The sequence below is a fragment of the Scylla paramamosain genome, chromosome 22 (genome assembly GCF_035594125.1).
Source record: "Scylla paramamosain isolate STU-SP2022 chromosome 22, ASM3559412v1, whole genome shotgun sequence".
In the NCBI taxonomy this organism is placed as follows: domain Eukaryota; kingdom Metazoa; phylum Arthropoda; class Malacostraca; order Decapoda; family Portunidae; genus Scylla; species Scylla paramamosain.
This window is the reverse complement of record NC_087172.1, coordinates 14,704,930-14,717,429: the sequence shown is the minus strand read 5'-3', so window position 1 is coordinate 14,717,429 and position 12,500 is coordinate 14,704,930. Positions and strand designations below refer to the sequence as shown.

The following is a 12,500-nucleotide window of genomic DNA, read 5'->3' as shown; positions in this document are numbered from 1 at the left end:
CTGTCTACTATACAACAACTGCTACTACTACTATTATTACTACTACTACTGCTTCTACTATTACTAATATTAGAACGAACTGGGATAGTAACCTTCGTCTTTACAACAACAACTGCTTCAATAGTGTAACCTAACCTAACCTAACCTTAACCTAACCTAATCTACCTCAACCTAACTTGGACTAACTTAACCTAATCCAACCTGAACTGACTTAACCCAACATAACCTAACCTAACCTAACCTGACCGAACTTAACCTGACCTAATTCAACCTGATCTTACTTGAACTGGCCAGACTTAATCTAATCTAACCTAACCTATATTAACTTAACACATCACATCCTCAAATGAACTAAATGTAGAGAGTATTGTGCCGCATTTTGTTCTTCCTTTGTGACCCTTTGTGTTTTTTTTTTCTCGTGATGATACGAAACATCATTAAAACTTACGAAAATACGATAGAAAAATAAAAAGGAATGGAAAGTTTATACACACACACACACACACACACACACACACACACACACACACACACATCGTACTTACATAACCGCGTCCCCAGTTACGCACACGCTCGGGCCTCACCTGAAACGCACACAAGAAAAACGCACATGAATAATAATAATAATAATAATAATAATAATAATAATAATAATAATAATAATAATAATAATAATAATAATAGAAGTAGTAAAGTAGAAGTAGTAGTAAAAGTAGTAAAGTAGAAGTAGTAAAAACCGATCAACTTATCAATAAACCACCACCACCACCACAACAACAACAACAACAACAACAACAACAACAACAACAACAACAACAACAACAACAACAACAACAACAACAACAACAACAACACACCCAGCCAACACCTCCCACGGGAAAGATCATTACAAGTTACCAGGTGTGTTAAGGGAGGGAAAAGTACAGGTGAGGGGAGAGAGTGAGGGGAGAGGGTGAGGGTAGAGGGGAGAGAGTCACGTGACGGAACAAGCTGTCCTCCCCAACTGGGATTTCAATAATAATCTAAAGCAGTGGGTGAGTCAGAGGGGAGGGGAGGGGGAGAAGGGAAGGGAGGGGAGAGGGAAAGGGGAGAGGAGAGGGGAAGGGAGAGGAAAGAGAGGGGAAAGAGAAGGGAGGACTTTAGGTGTGTGATGTCAGGCGCCAATATGTACTCTCTCTCTCTCTCTCTCTCTCTCTCTCTCTCTCTCTCTCTCTCTCTCTCTCTCTCTCTCTCTCTCACGTAGGTCGTAGGTACAGATTCAAGTAGATGATGCCAGAGAGAGAGAGAGAGAGAGAGAGAGAGAGAGAGAGAGAGAGAGAGAGAGAGAGAGAGAGAGAGAGAGAGAGAGAGAGAGAGAGAGAGAGAGAGAGAGAGAGAGAGAGAGTACAAATAAAACACCATAATACCCCTTCCTTTCCCATTTTCCCCCTTTCCCCATCCCCTCCCCATCCCCTCCCATTTCCCAAACCTTTCGTCAAGCACAAATGGACCTAACATCACTGATAAGACCTTTTTCCCTCCAGCATCTTCAGAACGTGGCGTGTTGGCTCATTGGCTTGCTGGCTTGTTGGGTACGGGGTTCGAGGTGGTCAGAGGGGACGAGGAGAGAGGTCGATACCAGGCAAGATCGATTTAAATTGCGTGGGTGGAAAGAGGGAGTGTGGGAGTAGGAGGGAGATGGAGGGGGAGGGAGGGGGCGTGAATGTGGTGGTGGTGGTGGTGGTGGTGGTGGTGGTGGTGGTGGAAGAATATTGAAAGAAAGGAAATGGAGATAGAAAGGATACGAAAAAAAGAAAGGATGAAAAGAGGAAGAAAACAAATAAAACAGTAGTAATTGTAGTAGAAATATAGGTAATAGTAGTAGTAGTAGTAGTAGTAGTAGTAGTAGTAGTAGTAGTAGTAGTAGTAGTAGTAGTCACAGGCAATAATTACCAAAACAAGTCAGATATAATTAGTGGTGTAATCCCTTTTTTCACTCAACCGTAAAATGTGCCGCCATCACACACACACACACACACACACACACACACACACACACACACACACACACACACACACACACACACCTTTCCCTTGCTCTCTCTTCTTTCCTCCCTTCTCTCATCTCTTTCTTCATCTCTCCCTCTTATCACCTATTCTTTCCTTCCTCCTTTCTTCTCTCCATTTTTCCTTCCTTTCCTCCACCCTTTCTTATTACCCTATACTTTCCTTCCTTTCCCTCTCTCTCTCTCTCTCTCTCTCTCTCTCTCTCCCTTCCTTTCTCCTATTTCCTTCCCTTTATCCCCCCCAGCACGAGCAACGGGTGGGGGGGAGGGGGAGGTAATCATGTCTAATTTGAGCTCATATTGAATAAAGCTGTAGAGAGAAAGGGGAGGGGAGGGAGGGAGGGGGGTGATAAGGGGAGGGGAGGGAGGGGAGTGATAAAGGGAGGGGAAGTATGAATCAGGTGTTGGGAGGAAATAGGGAGGGGGGATGTTTGTTCGTTTGTGTGTGTGTGTGTGTGTGTGTGTGTGTGTGTGTGTGTGTGTGTGTGTGTGTGTGTGTGTGTGTGTGTTTGTTTATGAGTGTGTGTCCCCTCCCTCCAAGCCATATGTGCGTGTGTGTGTACGTATTATCCAAGCCAACCCTCCCGTGTGTGTGTGCGTGTGCGTGAGTGCGTGCGTGACTGTTTACCTGCTTGTCTGTCTGCCTTTTCCATACAAACCTCTCCCTCTCTCTCCTTTCCCCTCTTTTTCCCCTTTCCTCTTCCCCTCTCCCTCTCTCTCTCCCCTCACACACGTGGCCGCCCCGACACCCATCTATTATTATCACGCTATACAGATAATACACTATACACATACACCGTCTTCTTTATTAAGTCTCTCTCTCTCTCTCTCTCTCTCTCTCTCTCTCTCTCTCTCTCTTATGTGGTGTTCGTGGCTTTGTGTTCTGTGTAAAGGTGCGTGTTTGTGTGTGTGTGTGTGTGTTGTGACGCCAGTGCCAGCAGACCGTGACACTATTATTCAACCTCCGTCACGACAAGAGTGTGACGGTGACGGGGAGTGGGGAGTGTGACACAGCCTTCGACCAACACTAGGACAAAAAAAGGTTGTGTAAAGGAAAGAAAAGAAAGAAGAAACTGTGTGTGTGTGTGTGTGTGTGTGTGTGTGTGTGTGTGTGTGTGTGTGTGTGTGTGTGTGTGTGTGTGTGTGTGTGTGTGTGTGTGTGTGTGTGTGTGTGTGTGTGTTTTGCGTCACCCGCCATCCCAAGAAGTTTTACTTACCGCCACGTTCTGGGAAAATTATGTAGGGGAAGGGTGGTTGTAGTAGTGGTGGTGAACAACAACAACAACAACAACAACAACAACAACAACAACAACAACAACAACAACAACAACAAGCACACAAACCACACCCCAACCATCTCTTATCTCTATAATACAGCTTCCCTCCACACACACACACACACACACACACACACACACGCAATACCCGCTGGTCTGTGGCACCCTGATGAAGCCGCGCCATCAAAGCCTCGCAATTAACCTCAAACCAACAGGTAAATACGCCAAAAAAATACACTGCACTAAGTAATCAAGGTAAAAAAGCAATAACGTACCTGACTTTTGTTTGTGACGATGGTTATCAGGTTGTATTGCATTACGCCTTTGGAACAGGTAAGGTTTATTATAATGTTTGAAAGGGTTAAGTTACCTGTGGCTTTAGTTAATGGTGCGGTGTCTTTTGCAATGGAAGTAATGGAGTCTGTTTCAATATGTGGTGGTATTTTTGGCAATTAACTCAATATGTTAATGGTTTTAGAATAGTGAAGATTTTATTTTATTTTTTGTTTTTTTTTAAACCTTCTGAATCACGTGGTTGACTTGTACTTTCATTTAAGGCGAGATGAAATGGTCTGTCTAAGTTTGACGGGTGCTGTCTTCAAATCAACGAGGTGTGAGTTGTGTAAAGTAAATTTCTCTATCTTTAAATATCTAGTTTTGTACGATTTTCAAGTTGGAATGGACTGATTTGATACGTTTCAAGAAGCCATCCGGATTTTAAGGCTTAAGGGGGTCATGAGTGGTGTTACCTGTTGAGTTAATAGTAGCAAGTCAGGTAGTCTTGTGACAGTTGTAAGTGTTGGACTCTAAAGAGCATATTAGCATCCCCAGGGGCCCCAGATAACACATTTTGAAAGAAGTGAGTGGTATTACCTGTGCTTCGAGTCACAAGCAGTAGTCTTTGTGATAGGTGTAAGTATTAGACTCTATTTAACTCGAAAACATTTTTTTTTTTTTTTTTTTTTTTTTTTTATGTAGGAAGGACACTGGCCAAGGGCAACAAAAATCCAATAAAAAAAAAATGCCCACTGAAATGCCAGTCCCCAAAAGGGTCAAAGCAGTGGTCAAAAATTGGTGGATAAGTGTCCTGAAACCTCCCTCTTGAAGGAATTCAAGTCATAGGAAGGTGGAAATACAGAAGCAGGCAAGGAGTTCCAGAGTTTACCAGAGAAAGGGATGAATGATTGAGAATACTGGTTAACTCTTGCGTTAGAGAGGTGGACAGAATAGGAGTGAGAGAAAGAAGAAAGTCTTGTGCAGCGAGGCCGCGGAAGGAGGGGAGGCATGCAGTTAGCAAGATCAGAAGAGCAGTTACCATGAAAATAGCAGTAGAAGACAGCTAGAGATGCAACATTGCGGCGGTGAGAGAGAGGCTGAAGACAGTCAGTTAGAGGAGAGGAGTTGATGAGACGAAAAGCTTTTTGATTCCACCCTGTCTAGAACAGCAGTATGAGTGGAACCCCCAGACATGTGAAGCATACTCCATACATGGACGGATAAGGCCCTTGTACAGAGTTAGCAGCTGGGGGGTGAGAAAAACTGGCGGAGATGTCTCAGAACACCTAACTTCATAGAAGCTGTTTTAGCTAGAGATGAGATGTGAAGTTTCCAGTTCAGATTATAAGTAAAGGACAGACCGAGGATGTTCAGTGTAGAAGAGGGGGACAGTTGAGTGTCATTGAAGAAGAGGGGATAGTTGTCAGGAAGATTGTGTCGAGTTGATAGATGGAGGAATTGAGTTTTTGAGGCATTGAACAATACCAAGTTTACTCTGCCCCAATCAGAAATTTTAGAAAGATCAGAAGTCAGGCGTTCTGTGGCTTCCCTGCGTGATATGTTTACCTCCTGAAGGGTTGGACGTCTATGAAAAGACGTGGAAAAGTGCAGGGTGGTATCATCAGCATAGGATTGGATAGGACAAGAAGTTTGGTTTAGAAGATCATTAATGAATAATAAGAAGAGAGTGGGTGACAGGACAGAACCCTGAGGAACACCACTGTTAATAGATTTAGGAGAAGAACAGTGACCGTCTACCACAGCAGCAATAGAACGGTCAGAAAGGAAACTTGAGATGAAGTTACAGAGAGAAGGATAGAAACCGTAGGAGGGTAGTTTGGAAATCAAAAGCTTTGTGCCAGACTCTATCAAAGGCTTTTGATATGTCCAAGGCAACAGCAAAAGTTTCACCAAAGTCTCTAAAAGAGGATGACCGAGACTCAGTAAGGAAAGCCAGAAGATCACCAGTAGAGCAGCCTTGACAGAACCCATACTGGCGATCAGATAGAAGGTTGTGAAGTGATAGATGTTTAAGAATCTTCCTGTTGAGGATAGATTCAAAAACTTTAGATAAGCAGGAAATTAAAGCAATAGGACGGTAGTTTGAGGGATTAGAGCGGTCACCCTTTTTAGGAACAGGTTGAATGTAGGCAAACTTCCAGCAAGAAGGAAAGGTAGATGTTGACAGACAGAGCTGAAAGAGTTTGACTAGGCAAGGTGCAAGCACGGAGGCACAGTTTCGGAGAACAATAGGAAGGACCCCATCAGGTCCATAAGCCTTCCGAGGGTTTAGGCCAGCGAGGGCATGGAAAACATCATTACGAAGAATTTTAATACGAGGCATGAAGTAGTCAGAGGGTGGAGAGGGAGGAACAAGCCCAGAATCGTCCAAGGTAGAGTTTTTAGCAAAGGTTTGAGCAAAGAGTTCAGCTTTAGAAATAGATGTGATAGCAGTGGTGCCATCTGGTTGAAGTAGAGGAGGAAAGAAGAAGAAGCAAAGTTATTGGAGATATTTTTGACTAGATGCCAGAAATCACGAGGGGAGTTAGATCTTGAAAGGTTTTGACATTTTCTGTTAATGAAGGAGTTTTTGGCTAGTTGGAGAACAGACTTGGCATGGTTCCGGGCAGAAATATAAAGTGCATGAGATTCTGGTGAAGGAAGGCTTAAGTACCTTTTGTGGGCCACCTCTCTATCATGTATAGCACGAGAACAAGCTGTGTTAAACCAAGGTTTAGAAGGTTTAGGACGAGAAAAAGAGTGAGGAATGTACGCCTCCATGCCAGACACTATCACCTCTGTTATGCGCTCAGCACATAAAGACGGGTCTCTGACACGGAAGCAGTAGTCATTCCAAGGAAAATCAGCAAAATACCGCCTCAGGTCCCCCCAACTAGCAGAGGCAAAACGCCAGAGGCACCTTCGCTTAGGGGGATCCTGAGGAGGGATTGGAGTGATAGGACAAGATAAAGATATGAGATTGTGATCGGAGGAGCCCAACGGAGAAGAAAGGGACATATTATTAACATTTTCAGAACAGTTCAGACTTTCAGGTAAAATAATTTATAAGGAGCGAATGGTATTACCTGTGCTTCGAGTCACAAGCAGTAGTCGTTGTGATAAGTGTAGTAAGTATTGGACTCTATTTAACTCGAAAACATATTAACATTTTCAGAACAGTTCAGACTTTCAGGTAAAATAATTTATAAGGAGCGAGTGATATTACCTGTGCTTCGAGTCAACAGTGGGTAGTCTTTGGAACAGAACCACTACACGTTTCGACACCTTTGACACCTGACTCGAGAACATATGAACAGCTTTTGAACAGTTCGTATTTTTCTTATTTCTATTTCAAGAGAGTGAAGCTGTGCATTGAATTAACACTAGGTAGTTTTCTTTTTATAATAGTTGTAAGTACCAGGCTCTATTTCAGTAAGTACAGTGCCCGTCTTACATAATAAAAAATAATAAATAAATAAATAAAACGTCAACTGTCTGACCATCACACTAATCCCTCACTCACAAGCCAACGTATGCCTACCTATGCCTACCTGTGAAAAAATGACCCAATACCTGTAAGTACTAGGCTTTATTTCAGCCCCCTAGTGCCCTCTTACATAAAAAAACTACCAGCTGTCCCAGAAAACACCCACACACACACACACACGCACACTCACTAGCCACCACACACCCATCTACCAGTAAAAAAGTGACCCAATAGTTGTAAGTACTAAGCTTTATTTCAGCCCCCTAAAAAACAATAAACAAATAAATAAAACATACATATTACCTGTCTCAGAAACGACCACCACCACAACACACTAATCCCATCACTCACTAGCCACCACACATCCACCTAGCTGTGGAAACGTGACCCAAACTAACATTCCACCACCCTCGTCACACCCACACATAACAGGGAAGACAGGAGCATTGAAGCCAAAATAGCTAAGCGGGGCCAGAAACACGGCACATTCACCTATATAGCTAATGAAAGCATCCGCCAGGTAGCACCTTCTCACACAGGTAGAGTGTAATTAACGAGAAGCCTGGAGTAATTAACCTGTCTGGCCTGTATTTCTACCTGATTAAATGACGATGTGGCGAGAGAGAGAGAGAGAGAGAGAGAGAGAGAGAGAGAGAGAGAGAGAGAGAGAGAGAGAGAGAGAGAGAGAGAGAGAGAGAGAGAGAGAGAGAGAGAGAGAGAGAGAGAGAGAGAGAGTAAAAAATGCACAAATACCCACGTGGGCCTAGCCAGGTAAAAAGTGAGAAAGCGGCAGGTAAAGGTATAGAAGAAAAAAGACAAAAGAGAAGCGTAATGCGTCACTGTAGTCTTTCATCGCCTTTCCATTTAAGCCTAAGCAGGAGAGTTTTAAAGAGTACATCGCCTTGGGACGAGAGAGAGAGAGAGAGAGAGAGAGAGAGAGAGAGAGAGAGAGAGAGAGAGAGAGAGAGAGAGAGAGAGAGAGAGAGAGAGAGAGAGAGAGAGAGAGAGAGAGAATGACTACAGTAAACAAAAAACGGAGAGATGGCAAGTAAACAAAAAACGGGAGTCCTGAGGGTACACTTAAAGCAATGCCGTACGTGGTCAAGGTGAGAAAGAAAACGAGAAAGAAAACGAAGAGAGGTAAATTAAATCCTACCCTTACGTCTCCTTACCTGTCCTTTCACCTCACCTGTCTACCTGACCATACTTACCTGCCCTACCTGTTACCCCAGTCCCCCCAAAGCCCCCTCTTGCCCCCAACCCTCCCTCTCACCTGGGATTATAGGTGGTGAGTGAATTCTTTAAAACTAGCACAGGTAATCAACTAATGAGAGAGAGAGAGAGAGAGAGAGAGAGAGAGAGAGAGAGAGAGAGAGAGAGAGAGAGAGAGAGAGAGAGAGAGAGAGAGAGAGAGAGAGAGAGAGAGAGAGAGAGAGAGAGACTTAAAGGAAGAACAGTGAGGAAGAAACTGGGGCTGCGGAACGAGAGCGAGAGAGAGAGAGAGAGAGAGAGAGAGAGAGAGAGAGAGAGAGAGAGAGAGAGAGAGAGAGAGAGAGAGAGAGAGAGAGAGAGAGAGAGAGAATCAAATGTACGAAAGGGGAGAGAGGGACAGGGGAATTAAAAGATGTTAGGAAGGGGAGGAAGAGAGGGAGAGGTGAGAGTAAGGGAGAGTTAGAGTGAGATGAAGAGGGGCGTGGCATGAACTTGAAACGACATGGAGAGAGAGAGAGGGAGAGGGAGGGAAGGAGTGAGAGGAGAAATAGATGAGGGGAGGGAGAGGAATGAGAGAAAGAATGAGTAAGAGGTGAAGGAGTGATGGGATGAGACACAGGGAGATTGAAGGAATGAGGAAGAAGAAAAAGAGAAGAGGAAGGAGAGAGATGAGGCATAAAAATGAAAAGGAATAAGGGATGGGAGGGAAAGAGAGATGAAGGGGTGAAGATGCGAGACTGAAGGGGTAAAGGTGAGGGAGATGAGGATGGGGGGCAGAGGGGACGAAGAACCGAGGGAGGTAGGTGAGGGGGTGAGGTGACAGGTGAAGTAAAGGGGGAAGGAAATGAGGGAGTGATGATAAGGGAGATAGAGATGAGGAGAGAGGCTGAGGGAGGTGGAGGAATGTGACTGAAGGTGAGGGACTGAAGGTGAGGGAGGCTGAGGGGTGAGGGGTGAGTGGGGGGGTGAGGGAGGGCACAGGTGACGAGTTATTCAGCCAGGTTACCCAGACAGCTTCCCCCGGGTCCTCATGTTGGCAGGTGAAAACAAAAGGGCACCTAAACTCTGACCTTTCATCCCCGAAGCACAGCACCCCCTATCACCCCATGACCCACCTGGCCCCCAACCCATCACCCCCATGACCCCACTGCGACACCCACCTGCCCACTGACCTTGTTCCCTGCCTATAATAAATGCATACGCTCTCTCTAGCGACGCCAAAACATATCAATCTCTTTTTTTTTTTTTTACCTATCAACTTAACTGCCTTAATAATTGCATACGTCCTCTCTTGTGGCGCCAATTACCTTTTATTTATTTATTTATTTATTTATTTTTTAGTGTAAGAGGCAATCTGGCCAAGGGCGACAAAAAAGGTTCTATAAGGTGTCAGTTCCTAGTCTAAAAAGCTTACCTAAAACTGAAGGTATTGAAATTTTTATCTAGAATCTTCGCGCCATGATACCTGCCTATCAATTAATCTAACCACACAAGCACACCTGCGATCTCTTCTCACACCTGTCACACCTCAGACCCCTGGCAACCTATCAGTCACTCTCTCACCACACTACACACCTGTCTACTCTCCTATCACCCCTGCTAACGACCTATTCATTACACACCTGTCATCACCCCTATCTTGCTCCATCACCCTTTAACCACACTTACCTATCATCCCTTCACCCACTGGACCTAACAAGTTAAACACACCTGTAATCACCCCTCACCTTACAAAAACAAACATGCTATTCACCTTAACCTATCACCCCTTCAAAACACACCTGTCGCTTCTATTATCATCCCTTTCACCCTCTTTATAAAGCCTATCTATTTATTTATCGTCCACCAAAATGATCATCACCTTTCATGTATCTTCGTACCCCAGGAAGGACATTTATCATCGCTATTTGCTATCTACTATGTATCGAAGACTTGTTAAAGATTTCATTCTCTCAAGGGGACTTTTTTTTTTCAAAGGCGACATGTGATTGAGTTCTTTGTAATGTTTTTTTTTTTTCTCTCTCTCTCTCTCTCTCTTGTTTTAACCCTTCCGCTGCAATGGTCGTCTTAGGTTAACGCTGAGTTCACTGTAATGCATTGTTTGGGTGGACGTGGAGGAGAAAAATATGAGGTTAATATGATCTTTAACAAATACACTTCTTTCTTCTTTTATTTACTTATTTTTTGTTAAGACTGTCGTATAAAAACATGTCTTTCAAAAGTTACAGATGATGAAGGGAAAGACTGACTAGCAGTGAAAGGGTTAACCGTCACTAGAACCATGAATGCTCTCTTCAATGTGCCAATAATGTCTTCCACAGCAGCTTGTTAAATATAAAACTGAGAAACTTTTTTTTTGGAATTGTCTAGTGAGTTACACGTTAACTTCACTTAGTTAGCCCTAATCGATCACTAGAATCATGAAAGTGCTTTTGAATACACCAGCACCCTCCACTGCAGCTTGTAAGACATAAAAATACCAAAAGATGTTTACGAATAGTCTTGTGAACTACAAATATTTAACTTCACAACGTCACCCTTAATCAAACCATCACTAGAATCATGAAAACCCTCTTGAATATACCAACACCTTCCACTGCAGCTTGTTAGATATAAATAAATGTCATATGAACTACTTATATTTAACTTCACTGCGTCACCCTTAATCTAGCACAAGAACCATGAAAGCACTCTTGAAAACTCCAATAACTGAGCTCGTGAAATGTAAGATGAAAGACGATAAAGTGTTAGAAGCTGCATCACCGCCTCTTCTACCTCAACACCTCATAGTAACCTTCTAGTCTTCCTGTCACTCCATCTCCCACCGCCACGACCACCACCAGCACACTCCCCGCAGGCATGTTGTTAGTGGGGGAAGAGAAGGAAGGGAGGGGGACTAAAAAAGAGTGTGAGGGGAAGAGAAGGATGAAAGGAAAGGACATAATCATCTTCATACCATCACTAATGCGTACAGTTCTTTATTTTGTCTCTCTTTTATCAACTTTTTTCTTCCTCCTCTTCCTCCTCGTATTGTTGTTTAGTATTCAATTTTTAACTGTTACTGACGCCATGTTCAGAGAAAGATCCAACATTTAACATCAAACAAATCTCTCTCTCTCTCTCTCTCTCTCTCTCTCTCTCTCTCTCTCTCTCTCTCTCTCTCTCTCTCTCTCTCTCTCTCTCTCTCTCTCCTGTCAATCAAATCAAGCAGTCAATCAGTCAATATCACAAGCCACTTTGTTCTCCTTCTTGACCAATAGGAACCGCTCTTGTACTACCTGCTGTGTTTTGATTGGCTAAGCTGGTGACAGAGAGGGACGGGGAGAGGGAAGGGATGATACTGGAGGGGAGAAGGGAAGAGAAGGGGATGGAAGAAAAGAGTGGAAAGGGATAAGATAACGATGAGAAAGGGGGATGAAGAGAAAGGGAAGGGAAAAGAAGGGAAGAATAGGGAATGAAAATGAAAACTGAGGATTTGAAGGGAGAGGAAGTGAAGGAAAGGGAAAAAAAAGAGGAAAATAAAACAAAGCTAAGAAAGAATAAGACTGAAATTGAACAGAAGAAAGGGAAAGAAAGATAACTGAAGGGAAGGGAAGGGAACGAAATAGGAGACAAAAAGGGGAAGAGAAGATAAAGCAAGATAAAATAAGATAAAGGAGACGAAAAACAGAAGACAGAATAACAAAAAAAAGCAAATCAATTAAAAAAAAATAAAGAGAAGGAATAAAATGAGAAGAGAAGAAAAGAGAAGAGAAGAGAAGAGAAGAGAAGAGAAGAGAAGGGGAGAAGAGGAAATAAAGAAAAGTTGAACGATATAAATAACCTTACTGAACAGTGACAAACAGGCAGGTCACAGGAGGAGGAGGAGGAGGAGGAGGAGGAGGAGGAGGAGGAGGAGGAGGAGGAGGAGGAGGAGGAGGAGGATAATCTGGTCTTTGTGAGAGTAAACCAGTTCCTCCCATTCAAGGGTAGGAGCATCGGAGGAAGAGGAAGAAGAAGAGGAGGAAAGGTGGGGAAGGATGTTGAAAAGGTTGTCACTGAAAAGTTACGGTGATGGGAAAATATAATAGGTGTGAAGTGATGGGGAGGAAGTAAACAGGAAGAGAAGTGATGGGGGAAGTCTTCGTAACGGGGTAGTGATGGGGAAAGTGATGGGAGGTGAAGTAAAAGAGAAATGGAAGAAGAAAGAGTTGAGTGGTGATT

General features: G+C 43.6%; 2 protein-coding genes across 3 annotated transcripts in view; both read right to left on the bottom strand.

Moving 5' to 3' along the window:
- Nucleotides 1-12,500, bottom strand: part of LOC135111654 (protein split ends-like) — a 77,734-nt gene that overhangs the window by 3 nt on the left and 65,231 nt on the right. The window contains exon 7 of the transcript XR_010273857.1: nucleotides 1-584. This exon is cut by the window's left edge and continues 3 nt beyond it. The gene's annotated coding sequence lies outside the window, so the exon portion shown is untranslated. The remainder of the gene's footprint in view (nucleotides 585-12,500) is intronic.
- LOC135111653 (uncharacterized) overlaps nucleotides 1-12,500 on the bottom strand; it is an 84,242-nt gene that overhangs the window by 52,934 nt on the left and 18,808 nt on the right. The gene's annotated exons all lie outside the window — the stretch shown is intronic.